This window comes from Oryx dammah, unplaced genomic scaffold (genome assembly GCF_014754425.2).
Source record: "Oryx dammah isolate SB20612 unplaced genomic scaffold, SCBI_Odam_1.1 HiC_scaffold_8, whole genome shotgun sequence".
In the NCBI taxonomy this organism is placed as follows: domain Eukaryota; kingdom Metazoa; phylum Chordata; class Mammalia; order Artiodactyla; family Bovidae; genus Oryx; species Oryx dammah.
The window spans coordinates 30,873,650-30,896,072 of record NW_024070192.1 but is presented as its reverse complement, the minus strand read 5'-3'; positions in this window follow the sequence as shown (position 1 = coordinate 30,896,072).

Genomic DNA, 22,423 nt, shown 5'->3' with positions numbered 1-22,423 from the left:
ATATCAATAACCTCAGATATGCAGATGACACCAACCTTATGGCAGAAAGTGAAGAAGAACTAAAAAGCCTCTTGATGAAAGTGAAAATGGAGAGTGAAAAAGTTGGCTTAAAGCTCAACATTCAAAAAAAAAAAAAGCTCAACATTCAGAAAATGAAGATCATGGCATCTGGTCCCATCACTTTATGGGAAATAGGGAAACCGTGGAAACAGTGTCAGACTTTATTTTGGGGGGGGGCTTCAAGATCACTGCAGATGGTGATTGCAGTCATGAAATTAAAAGACACTTACTCCTTGGAAGGAAAGTTATGACCAACCTAGATGGCATATTCAAAACCAGAGACATTTCTTTGCCAACAAAGGTCCGTCTAGTCAAGGCTATGGTTTTTCCAGTAGTCATGTATGGATGTGAGAGTTGGACTGTGAAGAAAGCTGAGCGCCTAAGAATTGATGCTTTTGAACTGTGGTGTTGGAGAAGACTCTTGAGAGTCCCTTGGACTGCAAGGAGATCCAACCAGTCCATCCTAAAGGAGATCAGTCCTGGGTGTTCTTTGGAAGAAATGATGCTAAAGCTGAAACTCCAGTACTTTGGCCACCTCATGCGAAGAGTTGACTCACTGGAAAAGACTGATGCTGGGAGGGATTGGGGGCAGGAGGAGAAGGGGATGACAGAGGATGAGATGGCTGGATGGCATCACTGACTCAATGGACGTGAGTTTGAGTGAACTCCGGGAGTTGGTGATGGACAGGGAGGCCTGGCGTGCTGCAATTCATGGGGTCACAAAGAGTCAGACACGACTGAGCAACTGAACTGAACTGATCAGGTATATGAACAACTGTTCATCATCACTAATCATTAGGGAAATGCAAGTCAAAACCTTAGTGAGCTATCACCATACACTGGTCAGACTGGTTATTAACAAAAAGACAAGCAATAACAGGTATTGGTCAGGATATGGAGAAAAGGGAAATTTGTGCACTCTTGGTGGGAATGTAAATTGGTGCAGCCACTATGAAAAACAGTATGGAGTTTCCTCAAAAAAAAAAATTAAATATGGAACTGCTATAAGATTCAGAAATGCCACTTCTGGGTATATATGGAAATGAAATCACTAAGGAAATGAAATCAGTATCTCAGAGATATCTACAACCCTATGTTAATTGCAGCATTATTTACAATAGCCAAAACATGGAAACAACCAAGACAAGGACACAACCTAATAGATGAATGGATAAAATATGGTAAATATATACAATGCAATAGTACTCAGCCGTAACAAAGATTTGCAACACCATGGGTGAAACTTGAGGGCACTATACTAAGTGAAATAAGTCAGAGAAAGACAAATACTATATGATCTCACTTATATAGAGACTCTTAAAGGAATTCACAGAAACAGAGAGGAAATTAGTGATTACCAGAAGCTGGGAGCTTGGGAAAACAGGTAGAGGTGTTCAAACTGTACAAACTTCTGGCTGCAAGATGAATAAGCTCTGGAGATGTAACTAACATACAGTACAGTAACTATAGTTAGCAATACTGTATTGTATACTTGAAAGTTACTAAGAAAGTAGATCACACACACACACAGTTTACTTTGCATGGTGATGGATATATTAACTAACCTCATGGTGGTAATCATTTTGCAATATGTACTTATATCAAGTCATTACATTGTAAACCTTCAACTTACACAATGTTATATGTCAATCAAAGCTCAATAAGGCTGGAGGGAAAACAGAAACAAAACCAAACCACTGGACCACCAGGGAAATCCCTTCATTCATCATTAGATGCTCAGCGTTAAGCACAGCCCCTTAGCGACTGAAGAACAACTGAGACCTGGAGAGAACCCAGGACATGCTTGCTGAGGGCACGGAGGAGCTGCCCAGTATTAGTTTGCTCAGGCTGCCATAACATAACAGCACAGACCACGGGGCTTAACAAACAGAAATTAATTTGCTCACAGTTCTGGAGGCTGGAAGTCCAGGCTCACGGTGTCAGCAGGGCAGATTTCTCCTGACGCCTCTCTCCTTGGCTTGCAGATGGCCACCTCCTTCCTGCTTCCTCCCTGGGCTTCTCTGTGCATCCCTGGCGGCGCCCTCTGTGTGTCTGAATTTCTTGGCACTCGTCTTATCTGATTAGGGGCCACCATCATGGCCTCCTTTTAACTTAATCACATCTTTAAAAGGCCTCTCTTCAGATTCAGTCACATGTTGAGGTCCTGGGAGTTAGGGCCTCAACACATGAATTCAGGGAAGGAACACAATTCAGCCCCTAACAGCTGACTCCAGCTCTCCTCTCCTCCGCGCCCTTCTATTCAGGACACCTCAGCGTTCCTATGTCTCCTGCCCCTCGACCTTCAAAGGGAGAATGTTTTGGTTTCTCTTTTCCTATGAGCCCAGCTGGTAGCTCTGAACCTGGCCTGAAATGAGGGTCTCACAGTCTCTTGCCTGAGACAGGTTGTGAGGCTGCGCCTCTCCACCTGATGGGAATATTCCTCTCAGTGGCAGGGGAGCGAGCTCTTCCCTTCAGGCAGCAAGTGCTCTCAAGTGATGCCAGACTGGAGCAGTTAATTCTTCTAGATCCTGATTCAAAATTATAAATCTCCTAGTAAAACAACAACAAAACCTTCTAGATCCTCAGCGCATGTTCAGAGCCGTCCCACATCCTCCACGGAGCATGTTCTGGGTGGCTTCTACCATGTGCCTGCCCTGTGGCCTGGCTGCCCGGGATCCCCGGTCAGACCCGGAGGACCGGTCCCATTCAGACTGGTCCCCGCGCGGGGTCAGGGCTTAGGGAAGTCCAGCGGGGTGCAACGCGAACCATCACCACTAGAGGGCGCGGTGGCTCCTTCCTTCAGTGTTAGCTCCTTTTAGAATTTATTTCCAGAGCTACCAAGGGCTTAGCACACTGCTGCCCGTAAGAAAAACTTAGATTATTTTACCGAAGAGTTTACGGACTGGTGGGAGGCTGGCAAATGTTGAGGGGGCGTATTTCCCCCCTTTAATATTCCCCCCTTCGGTATATACTGAAAAATATTTCAAGTGTTAATTGAACAGCCACAGGCGGTGATGGGCTTGCCAGGTGGCTCAGCTGGTAAAGAATCTGTCTGCAATGCAGGAGACCTGGGTTGGATTCCTGGGTTGGCAAGATCCCCTGGAGAAGGGAAAGGCTACCCACTCCAGTATTCTAGCCTGGAGAATCCCATGGGTTGTATAGTCCGTGGGGTTGCAGAGTCGGACACGACTGAGCGGCTTTCACTCAGATGGTGCTAGTGAAAGCCTGGCAATGCAGGAGACACAAGAGGTGCGGGTTCAGTCCCTGCGTTGGGAAGATCCCCTGGAGAAGGGATGCTGGCCTGGAGCCCCATGGACAGAGGAGCCTGGTGGGATACAGTCCACGGGGTCGCAAAGAGTCAGACATGGTTGAGTGACTAACCCTGTCTTTTCTTTCCAGTCGTTATGACCTTCCCTGAGTTCCAAAGGGCAGGTTGCTAGTCAAGGGAGGAGAAACCACCCAAACCAAGATTAAAGGGACTAGAGAAGTTCATGAAGATTAGGAGATGGACTGCCTGAGACCAAGGGCATGCAAGCCCTGCTCACACCTTGATCTTGTCAGACCTTCGACCCACTGTTATGAAACCCCTCATCAAGTCTTCTAGAATAGTTCCATGGTTTTTCAGGGCAGAGGCCTGGTGTGTCTCCCTTTGCTTGGCAAGGCAATAAGGCTATCCTTTTCTACTTCACCCAAAACCTTGTCTCTGGGATTTGATTCGGCACCAGTGTTCAGAGAAGTTGAGATTTTGGTAACATTATGGACTGAATTGCACCGCGGCACCCCCCCGCCCGCAAAGTGTTAGTCACTCAGTCGTGTCCAACTCTTTGTGACCCAGAGGACTGTAGCCCTCCAGCCTCCTCTGTCCATGGGATTCTCCAGGCAAGAATACTGGGGTGGGTTACCATTCCCTTCTTCAGGAAATCTTCCCAACCCAAGAGTCAACCCGGAGTCTCCTGGGTTGCAGGCAGGTTCTTTACCTTCTGAGTCACAAGGGAAGCCCCATCCCCTCAAAATTCATGTGCTAAAGCCTAACTCCCAGTACTCTGATTGTATTCAGAGAAAGGGCCTTTAAATGGGTAATTAAGTCAAAATGAGTCCTTAGGGTCCTAATCCAATCCTCCTGGTGTCCCTGTAGGAAAAAGAAATTAAGACTCAAAAGAAACACCAGGGATGCTCCGAGAGAGAGGAGAACCCCGTGAGAACATCAGGGGACGACAGCCATCTGCAACCCAAGGAAAGAGGCTTCTCACGAAACCCAGCTTTGATCTCACCCTCCCAGCCCCCAGAACTCTGAGAAAACATGTTCCTGTTGTTTAAGCCGCTCTGTCTGTGGTATTTTAGTACAGGAATCAGCCTAGCAAGTTAACACACCCCACTTCCAGGAAGCTGACATGGCCCCTGGGGAGCCTGGGGACTCAGAAACCGTGAGGTCTGAATTTTCTGCCAACCCAGCATGGCGGCTTAAAACAGAAATAGGTGAGGGTAGTCCCTATTGGTCCAGTGGCTCAGACTCTGCACTCTCAACGCCGGGGGCCTGGGTTTGATCCCTGGTCAGGGAATTTGATCCCGCATGACGCCACTAAGAGGTTGTAGGCCACAACAAAAGATCTCATGTGCTGCAACTAAGACTGGGTGCAGCCAAATAAATATTTTAAAAAGGATGAAGAAATATGTGAAGGTAGAACTCCAGCTATGGCTTTCTACACATTTTTTTTTTCACTGATAGCATAAGCATGTGTGTTAGTGATGGCTATTTTCTGGGCACAGTGGATAACGTCAGGGAAGTCTCAGAGAACACAAGGCATGCTTGGGATTTTGGAAAATTAACAGGAAATTTCGAGGATGGCAAGATGAGGAAAGTTACTCCAGCCAGAGGGAACAGTAAGGAGATATGAAAGATGGGGATGTATCCAGTGAGTGTCTACTCTGTGATGGGCCTGCCTCTGTGAATTTAAATGTGTTCCTCATCTAATCCCCAGCACTCTTGCCTGGAAAATCCCATGGACGGAGGAGCCTGATAGGCTACAGTCCATGGGGTCGCAAAGAGTCGGACACGACTGAGCGACTTCACTTTCACTTTCATCTAATCCTCACCACAGTCCTGCTGCCTGTAGCCTATTATTATCCCATTTCACAGATGGGAAAACCAAGGCAGAACCAAGGCAGAAAGGGATTAATTCACCCAAGATTACAAACCTCATAGGTAATGGAGAGATTTACTCTAATTTTTCACCAGTAGACACCCTGTATGAAGAAGGCAATGGCACCCCACTCCAGTACTCTTGCCTGGAGAATCCCATGGGCAGAGGAGCCTGGTGGGCTGCAGTCCATGGGATCCTGAAGAGTTGGACACGACTGAGCGACTTCACTTTCACTTTTCACTTTCATGCATTGGAGAAGGAAATGGCAACCCACTCCAGTGCTCTTGCCTGGAGAATCCCAGGGACAGGGGAGCCTGGTGGGCTGCTGTCTATGGGGTCGCACAGAGTTGGACATGACTGAAGCGACTTAGCAGCAGCAGCAGCAGCAGCAGACTGTATTCTGCTTTTCACTCCACCAGGGTAGGGGTAGGGTCGTGAGGAAAAGATATTTATGTGTACTCTGTAATGCTTTTGTGGAATCACTGTATTAGTCAGGGTTCTTCAGAGAGCCAATAGGATGAACACACACGTGTGTTGAAAGAAGATTTTATTTTAAGAAATTGGCTCGTGTGGTTGCAGCTCCATGCTTTCACTGCAGAGGGTGTGGGTTCATCCTCTGGTCCCTAGTCAGGGGACTAAGATCCTGAAAGCCATACTGTGTGGCCAAATTAAAAAAAAAAAAAACAAAAAAAACATGCAGGGCAACCAAGCAGGTTGGAGACCCAGCAGAGTTGTAGTTGAGTCCAAAGTCCATCTGCTGGCAAAATTCCTCCTTCCTCCAGGGTGGTCAGTCTTAAGTGGCTGCAACTGATAAGATGAAGCCAACCCAGATTATGGAGGGGTCATCTACTAAACCAATGATTTAAATGTTAATCTTATGTAAAAAAAAAAAAAAAGATACACATAAACATCTTAGAATGATGTTTGACCACATTTCTAGGTACCATGGCCTATCCATGGGCTTCCCTCATAGCTCAGTTGGTAAAGAATCTGTCTGCAAATGCAGGAGATCCCAATTCGATTCCTGGGTCAGGAAGATCTACTGGAGAAGGGATAGGCTACCCACTCCAGTATTCTTGGGAATCCCTTGTGGCTCAGCTGGCAAAGAATCCGCCTGCAATGAAGGAGACCTGGGTTTGATCTCTGGGTTGGCAAGATCCCCTGGAGAAGGGAAAGGCTACCCACTCCAGTATTCTGGCCTGGAGAATTCCATAGACTGTATAGTCCATGGGGTCGCAGAGCTAGACATGACTGTGACTTTCACATGGCCTATGCAAGTTGACATATAAAATTCATCACCTATTGGTATAAGTTCAGTTCAGTCGCTCAGTCGTGTCTGACTCTTTGCGACCCCATGAATCGCAGCATGCCAGGCCTCCCTGTCCATCACCATCTCCCAGAGTTCACTCAGACTCATGTCCATCGAGTCCATGATGCCATCCAGCCATCTCATCCTGGGTCGTCCCCTTCTCCTCCTGCCCCGAATCCCTCCCAGCATCAAAGTCTTTTCCAATGAGTCAACTCTTCTCATGAGGTGGCCAAAGTACTGGAGTTTCAGCTTTAGCATCATTCCTTCCAAAGAAATCCCAGGGTTGATCTCCTTCAGAATGGACTGGTTGGATCTCCTTGCAGTCCAAGGGACTCTCAAGAGTCTTCTCCAACACCACAGTTGAAACACATCAATTCTTCGGTGCTCAGCCTTCTTCACAGTCCAACTCTCACATCCATACATGACCACAGGAAAAACCATAGCCTTGACTAGACGGACCTTAGTCGGCAAAGTAATGTCTCTGCTTTTGAATATGCTATCTAGGTTGGTCATAACTTTTCTTCCAAGGAGTAAGTGTCTTTTAATTTCATGACTGCAGTCACCATCTACAGTGATTTTGGAGCCCAAAAAAATAAAGTCTGACACTGTTTCTACTGTTTCCCCATCTATTTCCCATGAAGTGATGGGACCAGATGCCATGATCTTTGTTTTCTCAAAAATGTTGAGCTTTAAACCAACTTTTTCACTCTCCTCTTTCACTTTCATCAAGAGGCTTTTTAGCTCCTCTTCACTTTCTGCCATAAGGATGGTGTCATCTGCATATCTGAGGTGATTGATATTCTCCCGGCAATCTTGATTCCAGCTTGTGCTTCTTCCAGCCCAGCGTTTCTCATGATGTACTCTGCATAGAAGTTAAATAAGCAGGGTGACAATATACAGCCTTGATGTACTCCTTTTCCTATTTGGAACCAGTCTGTTGTTCCACGTCCAGTTCTAACTGTTGCTTCCTGACCTGCATACAGATTTCTCAAGAGGCAGGTTAGGTGGTCTGGTATTCCCATCTCTTTCAGAATTTTCCACAGTTTATTGTGATCCACACAGTCAAAGGCTTTGGCATAGTCAATAAAGCAGAAACAGATGTTTTTCTGGAACTCTCTTGCTTTTTCCATGATCCAGCAGATGTTGGCAATTTGATCTCTGGTTCCTCTGCCTTTTCTAAATCCAGCTTGAACATCAGGGAGTTCACGGTTCACGTATTGCTGAAGCCTGGCTTGGAGAATTTTGAGCATTACTTTACTAGCGTGCGAGATGAGTGCAATTGTGTGGTAGTTTGAGCATTCTTTGGCATTGCCTTTCTTTGGGATTGGAATGAAAACTGACCTTTTCCAGTCCTGTGGTCACTGCTGAGTTTTCCAAACTTGCTGGCATATTGAGTGCAGCACTTTCACAGCATCATCTTTCAGGATTTGAAATAGCTCAACTGGAATTCCATCACCTCCACTAGCTTTGTTCGTAGTGATGCTTTCTAAGGCCCACTTGACTTCACATTCCAAGATGTCTGGCTCTAGATTAGTGATCACATCATCATGATTATCTGGGTCATGAAGATCTTTTTTGTACAGTTCTTCTGTGTATTCTTGCCACCTCTTCTTAATATCTTCTGCTTCTGTTAGGTCCAGACCATTTCTGTCCTTTATTGAGCCCATCTTTGCATGAAATGTTCCCTTGGTATCTCTAATTTTCTTGAAGAGATCTCTAGGCTTTCCCATTCTGTTGTTTTCTTCTATTTCTTTGCATTGATCGCTGAAGAAGCTTTCTTATCTCTTCTTGCTATTCTTCGGAACTCTGCATTCAGATGCTTATATCTTTCCTTTTCTCCTTTGCCTTTTGCCTCTCTTCTTTTCACAGCTATTTGTAAGGCCTCCCCAGACAGCCATTTTGCTTTTTTGCATTTCTGTTCCATGGAGATGATCTTGATCCCTGTTTCCTGTACAATGTCACGAACCTCATTCCATAGTTCATCAGGCACTCTATCTATCAGATCTAGACCCTTAAATCTATTTCTCACTTCCACTGTATAATCATAAGGGATTTGATTTAGGTCATACCTGAATGGTCTAGCGGTTTTCCCTGCTTTCTTCAATTTAAGTCTGAATTTGGCAATAAGGAGTTCATGATCTGAGCCACAGTCAGCTCCTGGTCTTGTTTTTGCTGACTGTATAGAGCTTCTCCATTTTTGGCTGCAAAGAATATAATCAATCTGATTTCGGTGTTGACCATCTGGTGATATCCCTGTGTAGAGTCTTCTCTTGTGTTGTTGGAAGAGGGTGTTTGCTATGACCAGTGCGTTCTCTTGGCAAAACTCTATTAGTGTTTGCCCTGCTTCATTCCACATTCCAAGGCCAAATTTGCCTGTTACTGCAGGTGTTTCTTGACTTCCTACTTTTGCATTCCAGTCCCCTAGAATGAAAAGGACATCTTTTTTGGGTGTTAGTTCTAAAAGATCTTGTAGGTCTTCATAAAACCGTTCAACTTCAGTTTCTTCAGCGTTACTGGTTGGGGCATAGACTTGGATAACTGTGATATTGAATGGTTTGCCTTGATGACGAACAGAGATCATCCTGTCGTTTTTCAGATTGCATCCAAGTACTGCATTTCGGACTCTTTTGTTGACCATGATGGCTACTCCATTTCTTCTGAGGGATTCCTGTAGTAGATGTAATGGTCATCTGAGTTAAATTCACCCATTCCAGTCCATTTTAGTTCGCTGATTCCTAGAATGTCGATGTTCACCCTGGCCATCTCTTGTTTGACCACTTCCAATTTGCCTTGATTCATGGACATGACATTCCAGGTTCCTATGCAATATTGCTCTTAACAGCATCGGATCTTGCTTCTATCACCAGTCACATCCACAACTGGGTATTGTTTTTGCTTTGGCTCCATCCCTTCATTCTTTCTGGAGTTATTTCTCCACTGATCTCCAGTAGCATATTGGGCACCTAATGACCTGGGGAGTTCCTCGTTTGGTATCCTATCATTTTGCCTTTTCCTACTGTTCATGGCGTTCTCAAGGCAAGAATACTGAAGTGGCTTGCCATTCCCTTCTCCAGTGGACCACATTCTGTCAGGCCTCTCCACCATGACCCGCCCGTCTTGGGTTGCCCCGCAGGCATGGCTTGGTTTCATTGAGTTCGACAAGGCTGTGGTCCTAGTGTGATTAGATTGACTAGTTTTCTGTGAGTATGGTTTCAGTGTGTCTGCCCTCTGATGGCCTCTTGCAACACTTACCGTCTTACTTGGGTTTCTCTTACCTTGGTGTGGGGTATCTCTTCACGGCTGCTCCAGCAAAGCACAGCTGCTGTTCCTTACCTTGGACGAGGGGTATCTCCTTACCGCCGCCGTTCCTGACCTTCAACGTGGGATGGCTCCTCTAGGCCCTCCTGTGCCTGCGCAGCCACCACTCCTGGGTTGCTCCTCCCAGCCACCAGGCCTGGCCTCGGGCTCCGGATGGCTCCTCAAGGTCACCGCCCCTGGCCTCGGGGATTAGCTCATTTAGGAAACTGAATTAAAAGTAGTCTTGTCTGATGGGAGGAGAAAAGAAAGATGCCAGGGTTGTTGGGGCGGGTGTGGGGGAAGCTCTGCTAGCTGCCCCTTGCTAAGCAAGCATACCACAGGGAACTGGCTTTGGTGATTTTACAGGCATCTGAAACGTGAGCGCCCATGCAAAAGCAGTGTCAGCTGTAGGTTTTTGAAGTCATCCTCTGGACCTGTTAAGTTCTCTTTGGGAAGCTCCCTGGCCCCCTCTGGCCAGATGCTGAATGCAGCCACACGCTGTCTGGGCTCTGCCGCCTCCTTGGGACTCTGACCCAGCAAATCAGCCACAGAAACACTCTCTGAGACCCACTTGAAGTCCTGCTCCCGGATCCACAGATTAGGGGGTATTTTTCCAGAGGGACGTTGAGGCAGGAATTCCTCCTCTCCTTCAGGAGCCTGAAATCACCGTCCAGAAAGTTTCTTCATTCTCTGCTCTCTACTTGGCCCAATCTGTCCCGTCAGTGGGCCTGGCTCCTTTTATCCCGGGGCAGAGGGGAATCCTAGGGGGAAAGTCAGTTACAATTTAACGACATTATCCCACCTGATTCGTGACCATCAGGCGCATACCCCTGTATTTCACTCTCTTCTCCTCTGCGTCCCCAGCACCCACACTTCGTGACGTCATAAAGAAGAGGAGGATGTGTTCTGAAGCCTGGAAACACCTGCCTGTTACTGACTCAACGCTACAAGCTCTTACTTTATAAGAGGAAAAAAAAATCATAAAAGACCTTGAATGCTGCTTTTTGTTCATAAGCATTTTCCTTCTCTCTCGTTTTTTCCTCTCTCCATAACTGAAGGGAGCTGGTAGCAACTCCTCTGCTTTGCAGCTCAGCTGGTAAAATGCCTGGAAAGCAGTCAGTGGCCTGGGTTCAATCTACTGATAAGTCATCAATTTCTTTCTCACCCAAAACATCTGGTTTCGGATCCTGAGTTATGAGCTAATATTAAATATAAAAGTTTATAGCATCACATATATAATACTGCTGATTAGAAACATCAAGAAAAGTAATTGACTGGAGGGGACTCGGTGTGACCAGCTGGTTGAACATCTGGATGGGATCCAAGAGGCTTGAATTGAATCCCCGATCTGTCCATTCTTTCTTGGTCAGTAATATCTGGTCTGGGATCTTTAAAAAGGAGTTCGACTCTATTCCTTGGATACCACTTTCGCCAAGTATTTTATATACAAGAAATGGGCATGTGTGTTCACTAGGAAAAACTAAAATAATTATAGCTTTTATCCTCTCTTGCATCCGTTCCACGGGCCTTTATTGGTTTTCATTATTTCCTTAGCTGCGGGGTGTTACCAGCAGTGACCACTTGGTGGCAGCAAACCCTCGTCTTTCGCCCACGGGCTGAGGTTGTGGCAGGGGTGAAAATGCCCGGACCCATCTTCCTCCATCTGGCTGGCAGCTGAGCCTCCCCGGGAGGGAGAAGAGTTCCTGCCAGTCTGGGCTTTGTTCTCAGGGGGCTTCGCTTGACATCTGTTACTCAGTTCTCCGCAGAATTCCTTTGCCGACTGCCTCCGTGTGACCAACAACCTGAAGTTAACCAAGGCTTTTGGTGGCAGTGTGTTCTGTTAGCATTAACCCCTCCCCGACCCGCCGGAATATCACGGATTTCTCCGTCTCTCCTGATGTTGCTTTGGGTCCAGGATTTAAGGAGGGTAGTGGTTTCTGGAATCTCGTCTCAACAAGCTTCTTTCCAGGACATTAGGCAGAGAGCAGGCTCATCTCAGAATCTCAGACTGTCTGAGGGTGGCTGCTCTAAACCCCACCGAAGTCCAGGCTCAGTGAGCAGGAATTGGAGTTTGCCACTTTCACTTCACCATGTGATTGGGAGTGGGTGGGGGGTGTAGCACCGGGACATGCTGGATACAGAGTAGCATCCTGATACAGGACACAAGGAATGTACCACAATGTGTGTGTGCTTAGCCGAGTTTATGTTCAACTCTTTGTGACCCTATGGACTGTAGCCTGTCAGGCTCCTCTGTCCATGGGATTCTCCAGGCAAGAATAGTGGAGTGGATTGCATTTCCTTCTCCAGGGGATCTTCCCAACCCAGGGATTGAACCCAGGTCTCCTGCACTGGCAGGCAGGTTCTTTACCACTAGCACCACCTGGGAAGCCACTGGCTACAGAGTAGCATCTTAATCTGATCTCCTACTCCTTCCTTTTCTTTTTTCTTGCCTTTTGTGTCCAGAACATTATTGCTTGAGGCAAAAGGGCGGTGGGCCTTCCTCAGGACACACAGGAACCCACTGCTTCAGGCAGGAGGAAATCACCATTGCAGCCCTCTTCCTCCAGAGCCTGGCAGGCTGCTGCTACTGCTAAGTCACTTCCATCGTGTCCGACTCTTCGCGACCCCATGGACTGCAGCCCACCAGGCTCCTCCGTCCATGTCCATGGAATTCTCCAGGCAAGAGTATTGGAGTGGGATGCCACTGGGAGAGCAAAAGCCACATGTGTGTGTCACTGTTTATTGAGTGCCTGCTAAATTCTAAAATAGAAAGACAAGGGTGAGTGAATTATTAAAAATTTGTAAACTATTTCTGGAAACTTATCTTTTGAAAAAGAGCCACCAAGAGCAGAAGTTTTCAAAAATGTGGCTTCTGGGCCAGTAGCATGAACACTGCCCAAAAGCTTACTACAAATGCAGACTCTCAGGCCCACCCAGATCCACTGAATCTGAAACTCCGGGGTGGAGGCGGGGGGTCGGGGGGGGGGGCACCAGTGGCCTGGGGCTATAGCCACTGCTCCAGGGAGGGGATTCTTGGGTTCTTATTTTTTTGATGTGTAACTTGCCTATGATAAAATTCATCTTATTATTATTAATTTTAAACATTTATTTGGCTACATCAGGTCTTAGGTGCGGCATGTGGGGTCTTCTTTGTTTGCGTTGTGGCACACGTAATCTTTAGTTGCAGCATGCAGACTCTTAGTTGGGGCATGTGGAATCTAGTTCCTTGACCAGGGATTGAATCTGGGTCCCCTGCATTGGGAGCTCTGAGTCTTAGCCGCTGGACCACTAGGAAAGTCTCGGGAGGGGATTCTGATGTCCACTCGGGCTTGAGAACCAGGGTGCTTGAGTACACCCTCCCCCACCTTACCTGCTTCCCAGGTGGCGCTGGTGGTAAAGAACCCGCCTGCCAAGGGAGCAGACAGAAGAAACAGGGTTTCGACCCCTGGGTCGGGAACATCCCCTGGAGGAGGTCATGGCTTCCCACTCCAGCATTCTTGCGTGGAGAATTCCATGGACAGAGGAGCCTAGTGGGCTAGAGTCCATAGGGTCGCACAGGGTCCAACACGACTGAAGGGACTTAGCACTCATATCTTCTTCCCCTATCTTCTTTCTTTGTTGAATTCATTTGAAGAGCCAGGTTCAGGATTATCTTGGTCCCTGCTCTAGGAGAATTTACAGATTAATGGGAGAGACAGTAAAAATCTGGGCCGTGATCATAACCGTAGAGAACCTCTCGTGTGCTGTGGGCACAAGCTAGAGGCCCCTCACAGCTTTGAACAGCAGTGAAATGGGGTTGCAGACAGTAAGACCTGAGTCAGGAATAAAATTGTTGTTGTTCAGTCGCTCAGTCATGTCTGACTCTTTGCGACCCAGTGGACTGCAGCACGCCAGGCTTCCCTGTCCTTCACCATCTCCCAGAGTTTGCTCAAACTCACGTCCATTGAATCGATGATGCTATCCTATCCTATATTCTATGCTATACCATCTCATCCTCTGTCATCCCCTTCTCCCCCTGCCTTCAGTCTTTCCCGGGTCTTTTCCAATGAGTCAGCTCTTCACATCAGGTGACCAAAGTATTGGAGCTTCAACTCCAGCATCAGTCCTTCCAATGAATATTCAGGGTTGATTTCTTTTAGGATTGACTGGTTTGATCTCCTTGCTGTCCAAGGGACTCTGAAGAGTCTTCTCCAGCACCACAGTTTGAAAACATCAATTCTTTGGCTCTCAGCCTTCTTTGTGGTCCAACTCTCACATCTGTACATGACTACTGGAAAAACCATAGCTTTGACTATACAGACCTTTGTTGGAAAAGTGATGGATGTCTCTGCGTTTTAACACGCTGTCTAGGTTTTTTATAGGTTTTCTTCCAAGGAGCAAGTGTCTTTTAATTTCAGGGCTGCAGTCACCAACAGAAAAATATATACAAGTACTTCTCAACCCCCATTGTGCTGCTCTGAGTCAGCAATGGTCTAAAAAACACCTACATGCCTCACCAGGCACCCCTTTAGGTGGTTTTGGGGCCACTGGGGTGGCAGACTCTTAGCCTGCAGATCCAGGCAGGTGGCATGAGTGAGCGATCAACAGGACGAGGGGAGAACGAGCAAAACCTGGCCCGGGTGCTCCACGTAGGAGTGATGCTCTGCTCAGAGCAAGCCTTGGATCCCCAAGAGATGCAGACCCACATGATGCCAGATCCTGGGGCTGTTTTACAAGTGAGCCTGGAACACTAGATTTTTATGCAAAATTTCCTGAGAACATATGTAAACACTGTGGGTCAAAAAGGAGAGGCATGGAAGCCAAACATAGGCACAAACCAAGCTGGTCGCCTTATTTGAGCATTTGCGTCCACGATCGCCACCTAGCGGTGAGCATGGGTTGCTGCACTCCTTGCTTTTCCAGCCACAGAGGCAGCTGACTTCTTCCCTCTCTTCTTAAATTAGGGTTAGGATTTCCAAAAGTCTATTGCTATGAAAAGGTTTAGAGTGACACCCGAGGGGCTGTTCTCCTCCTTCTCCTCCTTCTGGAAATGGATTAAACTGAAGGGGGGTGGGGCTGGGGTTGAGACGGTACTTTGAGGCCCCTGAGGTGTGGGGGAAGGGAGGTGACCCCCCAGGCTTGTGTCCCTGCTTTGCCTCTGGGAACTTTGCGAGGTGATGCTCATTTGCCTTGGAAATAGGAGAATGGGATGGCTCAGCATTTGGGGACAGGACAGGGGGACCAGGAAGGTGCTGGGTTTGCAGAAAGAGGGCAGTATGTCACTGAGGGGTCAGAGTCCCCCTGCCCTTCGGGGGTGTCCCAGCATCAGAGGACAGAGAGAAGCAGAGCCCTGGGTGGGAAGCAAAATCCTCACCCAGCTCCGCGTCTGCTGGGACAGAACTGAGATGTGACCCCGGGGCAAGTCACTTCCTGTCCCTGAGCCTCCAAGTCCACACCCGCACAGTGTGGTCGTGGGACACAATTCGCCAGTAAAGAGCAGAATGCAGTGATCGGTCTTGCTTTCTTCCTTAGTAGGAAGAATTAGAGAAACTGAGAAACTGAAGGAATATTTCTTTCTTCCTTTTTTTAAAACATTATTGTTGGCTGCGTCGGGTCTTAGTTGTGGCATGTGGGATGTTTTGTTGCCGGGGGCGGCTTCTCTCTCACTATGTCCCGTGGGCTCTGTAGTTGCGTTCCGCAGGCTTAGTTGCCCTGTCGAATGTCAGATCCTAGTTCCCACACCAGGGATTGAACCCACGTTCCCTGCACTGGAAGGTGGATTCTTAACCACTGGACCACCAGGGAAATCCCTGGAATATTTCTCTTTGAAAAACATTTGCTTTCAAGTCAATTGAGGTATAACTGCTGCTGCTGCTGCTAAGTCGCTTCAGTCGTGTCCGACTCTGTGCGACCCCATAGACAGCAGCCCACCAGGCTCCTCTGTCCCTGGGATTCTCCAGGCAAGAACACTGGAGTGGGTTGCCATTGCCTTCTCCAGTGCATGAAAGTGAAAAGTGAAAGGGAAGTCGCTCAGTCGTGTCCGACTCTTAGCAACCCCATGGACTGCAGCCCACCAGGCTCCTCCATCCATGGGATTTTCCAGGCAAGAGTACTGGAGTGGGTTGCCATTGCCTTCTCCAAGGTATAACTCTAGCCAATATTATTTCTTCATTAACTATGTGCCAGGGCTTGCCTGATGGCTCAGCGGTAGTGCCTGCAATGCAGGAGATGCAGGTTCGATCCCTGGGTTGGGAAGATCCCCTGGACGGGGACATGGCAACCTTCTTCAGTATTCTTGACTGGGAAAATGCTATGGACTGAGGAGTTGGTCCAAGAGTCAGACACGACTAAAGTGACTGAGTACGCACACACGCAGGCCCTTTCCTAAGCCCTTCATATACCCTAACCCACCTAATCCTTGAGGCAAGTGTAGGAGGCAAATGTCGTTTTCACTCCTGTTTTACAGTTGAGGAGACTGAGACACAAGTAGTATAAGGAACCATCCCAGGTCACGGAGCTAGATGGCAGAGCAGGGATTAACTCTAGAATGAAGGAGGCTGCCTGCCTCCTGACAAACACAGCACATTATCCACTGCTTCCAGAGCCCATCTCCAGATTTGCAGAGACCTGTGCTTGGGACTAGACCGTTTCCTCTGTGCTTGTGAAGGGGACCAGAATATACCATCCCAATCTTTTGGTGACAAAAAACAACTTAAAGAATTAATCAAAAAAGGACAATCACTAGCTCAACTGACTGCAAAGTCCAGCGGTAGAGCTGGTAGGATGTCTTCAGGTTCTGCTGGGTCCAGGTGCTCTCAAGGTATCCCCAGGAACCGTTCCTGCTCTCTGCCTCTGAGCTGCCTGCTTCTCATTATTGGCCTCATCCTCAGAGGGACTCTACCCAGGAAAGAGCAGATGGGCATCCACAGTTCCAGAAAGATGGTCTATTATCTTAGCAACTCAGCAGAAAAAGGCTGCCAGGGGTTAGCGACACTTCACTCTTCTCTGCCAAGACTGGTCAACTTGCCCACATACAGAATGAAGGGAAAGGGTCAGTCCATCTGAACCTCAGAAACTGATGGTGGCAAAGGAATGACGGTCCTCTGAAGGAAAATTGGAATGATGTTACCGTAGCCAGGGCTGCCTGCAATGCAGGAGATGCTAGCGATGTGGGTTCAATTCCTGGGTCAGGAAGATTCCCTGGAGAAGGAAATGGCAACCCGCTCCAGTATTCTTGCCCGGAGAATCCATGGACAGAGGAGCCTGGCGGGCTGCCGTCCATGGGGTCGCGAAGAGTGGGACAATACCGAGCACGCACGCTATGCCCTTCCATAGCCAGTGGACTCTGGGGATCCAAAAACGACAGATGGTTCTTCACACCCTCTCCTTGCGGCTGGTCATTCTGGGGACCTGCTATGCTCTCTGGGTTGGGCTTTGATACATCTCTTCTGCCAGAGGGCTTTGCTATATCTTCCTGCTGGGAGGCTGTGTTTCTTGTCTTCATGCTCTTCTGAATTCTGTGTGTTTACAGCAGTGGAGTCACATGGGCTGAATTTGGTCCAGCCTTGGGAAAAACGTGCCCTGCAGCTCATCAGTGTTCCAGGCCAGCCAACTCACCAGGAAGCCACACTCAGGTTTGGAGCCGAATGTCAGCAGGAACATGGAGTCAAGCTGAACATACGTCTGTGTTAGATCCTGGCATGCAGTGTCCAGCTGCCTTTCGCAAGGTCTAGGCATCCATCTCCTAGGTCCTGGGAATATTGCTCGTGGGACTGATGGGTCATAGCTATGTCCTTCACTGAGTGTTGTCCATATCTGTGCTACAGGGCCCTCCTTCAGCCAAGCATACACACCCTGCTGAGGTCCAGCCCACAGTCCACCCAAACTCAGAGCTCCCCACTGGACTAGCCGGGGCCTCAGTTGCATCCACACTGCGTCCTGCCCATTCCTGCCTCCTCCATGTCCTTACAGGCAACCCTCCCGAGAGCTCTTCCGGAAAACCCTTCTGTCAGAGAGCCAGCCTAAGACATCTGGCTTTCTCTCCTTGTGGTCCATGGACATGCTGCCCCCAGAGAAATGTGTACCCCCCTTTTTTTCTAAATAATTTTATGTATTTATCTATTGGCTGTGCTGGGTCTTTGTTGCCGTGTGGGTTTTTCTCTAGCTGTAGCAAGTAGAGGCTACTCTCTAGTTGTCCGTGGGCTTCTCGTTGCTGTGGCTTCTTCTTGTTGTGGAGCCCTGGCCCTAGTGCTCAGGCTTCGGTAGTTGCAGCATGTGGGCTCAGTAGTTCCAGCTCCTGGGCTCTAGAGCACAGACTTAGATGCTCCGAGCCATGTGGGATCTTCCCGGGTCGGGGATCAAACCCATGTCCCCTCCATTGGCAGGCAGGTTCTTTACCGTCTGAGCCACCAGGGAAGCCCCCAGGTTGGAGTTAGGTGCTCATGTTAAGAAATAGGGTGAGAGGGACTTTCCTGGTGGTCCAGTGTAGTTAATAATCTACCTTGCAATGCAGGGGACTTGGCTTTGATCCCTGGTCAGGTAACTAAGGTCCACAGGCCACAGAGCAGCTAAGCCCATGCTCCACAACTAGAGTCCGTGGTCCATCACAAAAGATCCCAGGTGCCGCAACTAAGACAGGACACAGCTGAATCAATAAATAAATGTTTAAAAAAAGAGAGAAAATAGGGTGATAAAGAAAGCAGCAGATCTGTTGTTCCAGCTGAGAGTCCTTGTCTGGTGACAAAGATGCTCCCCTAGACCAGATTCTCTGTGCAGGCTTCTCTGAGACCTTTTCCACCAAGGCTTTGACTTTGGGACTTACATGTTCATTTCTGCATTGTCCGATTTTAGCAAGAATCTGGCCAAGTCATTTAGGCCAGCATCCCGATCCTCCACACTTGATCACCCTCCACAACCAAGAGCCTCATCCTCCACCATGCCCCAGGTCGTGTCTGAGCACTCGCCCTCCCTCAGAGAGAATCCTGTTGGTCAGTTTACTAGAATCCCTGCTACCCAGGCACTTTTTATTATCATTGCTGTTGATACACAAAGTAACCCATTTATTATAGGCTGGCAATGTTATCAATTGATGGTGCGTCTAGTGGTCCTTCAGTCCTGGGCTCTGTGACAGCAGAGGTTGGGCTGTAGGTCCAGGCACCATCAGCTACCGTTTTCATGCAGGAACCACAATGCCAAATGCCCACAGCTCGTCTCTTCATCTTGGTCTTGCCACAGAAGGAGCAGGTGTACTTGGCTTGCTGGCCAATTTAAATTTTCTTCATTTTCCCGAGGGTGGCACCATAACGGGTCCTGTATTTCCCCCACGATTCCAACATTCTGGCTGCGTTTCGCCATTCTGCCACAGCCCAGGTCCAAGCCCAGAGCTACCCCGAGTTCCCATCCACTGACCAACCTCCACCCTATCACCCTGCTCCTTGGCTATAAATTCCCACTTTTCCTTGTCATTTTCAGCACTGAGCCCAGGCTCTCTCTTCCACTGCAAAACCTCATTGCAGCAATCTGTCCGCCTATCATGGTTGTTCCCCTTGAATAAACCCCTCCTCACCATTTTTAAACAAGTGATGTGAATACCTTTTTTCTTCTACACTGTTGGGGGTCTGCTCATCATTCAAGACCTCATTCAAGGTTATTTCTTCTAAGAGGCCTTTTCTGCTTCTTCAGGAAGTGTTACTGTCACTTCCTGTCTGGGCTTTTTTGCATGTTTTACATATATTAGTAGAACCGCTAGCGTCAGTCTCTCAGTCGTGTCTGACTCTTTGTGACCTGTGGACTGTAGCCATGAGGCTCCTCTGTCCATGGGATTTCCCAGGCAAGAATACTGGAGTGCGTTGCCACCTCCTTCTCCAGGAGATCTTCCCAACCCAGGGATCGAACCCGGGGCTCCCGCACTGCAGGCAGATTCTTTACCGTCTGAGCCACCAGGGACGTGGACACAAATCATTATAAATACTGTCTAATATTTTTTCTAGTAAAGTGTTTTTCAAGCTTTAAAAACAACAGAATACAGGACTCATGATGGGAATCAGACCCTTCACGTTGTAGAAGGAGCAGAGGGAATGGAGGTTTCTTGGAGTCCCTTATGCCTCATGCCGTTTCCAATACAGAGGTGAACTTCCATTATAAGTTCATGGAATATATGAGTGAGAGGATGAATGAATGAAGCTGTCTGGGGTGTGGTCCTCTCTGGCTCCAGTTTCAGTTTTATGAATCTAGCTAGGGACAATCAGAGTTAATTACTGTAAATTTGTTCCTCAGAATCAAAATCTACTGGAATATTCACTTTTTGTTTCACCATAGGAACCGTTTGGGGTGGGGGTCCTGGGATCAGTCAGTGGGGTCATTTGCTTGTCAAGTACAGAATAACTCAAAGGGTGTTGGTTGTTTTTTATTTCTCTCAAGATGGGGCACCTAGATGGATTGACCTCAATGTTGACATGTTTCTCTCAGAATACCACCTGCCAGGGCATCTCCCACCAGTTCCGAGAGTGTCAGGATAATCACTGCTCTGTGTTCCTTAAAGTTCATTGTTCTTGAACACCTCTGAAGACCTCAGGGGTGTCCATTCTTAGGTGGAGATTCAGGGCACACCCCAGGCTCATATGCAGCACATTGCCAAAGGACGGTTTCTTCCTGCAGATGGCTAATTGCTTCAATTTCACGTTACTTCTTATTAGCTTCAGCTTACAAAGGTGACATTTCCTGACCTTGCCCTGAAATCCTGATTCTGAACCCTGTCTGAAGTCTGATGACCCTTCTGCACTGAATATACACAATAAATAGTTGCTGGATGATTGAACTGATATTATCAACCTAAGTTTTGATTTGCGGCTGACCCAGCCTGACCTGCCACCTCCTGGTCTGGAAGCCTATCCCAACGGATAGTCAGCGGGGTCATCTCCATTCGTGACTCGTGAAGACCGCGTTCCCCACTCGGTCTGAACCTCCAGCCAATTCCAGCGTCACACGATGCTCGGCACAGATTTCCTGAAACAGACGACAAATACATGAAACACACCCCTATTGGTTTTCCATGTGGAACCTATAAAAAAAAAAAAAAAAAAAAACGGGCTTCCTTCCCTCTTGCAAAGACTCTTTCATCCATCTGGTTTAAATTTGTGTGGATTGCTGCCTGCCCAGAAAAGGGTTAATGACACCAGGGAGGGAGAGCTCTGTTTACTTGGCCGGGCTTTGCAGGAGTCCAGTTTCTCCCAGAAGTTGAGTCCAATCAAAACCAACCCAGGGGGCCGAGGAGGACTTCCGGTTTGCCCCGACAGGACTTAAAGGGGCTGGATGAATGTGGCACCACGACCCTGGCAGCAGCAGCAATAACCGTGCTGCATAGGCAGATGGTCTGCAGAGAGCATGGCCAGAGTACCAACTTGCACTCTAACAACATAATGCAGATCACATTTCCGTAACTGTATAATACATAGGCCCAGCACTGTAACATTGCTTGTCTAAATGTGATACAAATTAGACGCAGAAGCTGGGGCCCTTTGGTAAATGCTACCCAGGGATGATCTTCAGAGACTTTCGTTTCTGACCAGACTTCAGTCTTAGAAAGCTGGGCTCATTTTTCTGATGGCCAGGTCTGCAAATGAGCACCTTCAAGTTATCCTTTCTGTCCTCCTGAAGGTTTCCAAGAATGTGACATCTTCCCAAGCAAAGAGGAACACTTGGATGTGTGGTTGGCTGGGGGACTTCCAATAATGACTTCCTTAAGGGTTGACATTAGAAAGGAATTCACATGGGGCCAAAAAGAACGCTTTTTCAAAAGGCTCACTCTCTGGGGATGTTTTAGTCAGAAAGATGGCCAAGGTTGAATTAAGCCAGACTTGTATAAATCTCACTGTTATGATATTAAGAAAATGAGCTGGACTTTGATCTCTTTATGTTTTATGTGAATGCTGTTGGGATAATACAATATTTCCTTTGGCTGTAAGAGCCATTATCATCCTGTAAGAAGGATAATAAGATGGGGATGGTGTGTTAAGATGCAGTTTGAGATAGAGTGGTGCCATGTGTGACGGTGGAAAAGTTTGCTACCTTCTATTTAAGAAGGCTATTTTATTTTTAAACTTTTATTTTATTCTTTTAGCCATACTGAGAAGCATACAGGATCTTAGTTCCTCAACAGGGACTGAACCTATGCCCCTTGCTTTGGAAGTGCAGAGTCTTAACCACTGGGCCACCAGGGAAGTCACTAAGGAGGCTATTTTACATCCCATATTTGCTAATCCTCCCAAAGTCCAAAGGGGGTTGTCAATATGTTACCATTTGAAACTGCACTGGAAATGTTCCAAATTTTCCCTAATTTCATCTCCTAAGCGGCCCTGTTAGGGTAAGTAAGACAGTCACTGTTCCCGTCCATTTGTCCAGTGGTTAACCACTCGCTCAGCACCCACTAGCGATGGGGCAAAGTTGATAATCAAATGCCATCAACTTCTGATTCTAAGTGTCCACCCCATCGCGTTGGGTGTCATTTTGTATAATTCACTTCTGCTTTCAGTATAACCCAGAAATGCCCCCAAAATGACATGCATGACCCTGACGTTTAACGTGACCACGGGCAGCCGCTGCACAAGTAAAATCTATTTGCACTAAACCATCACTAAGA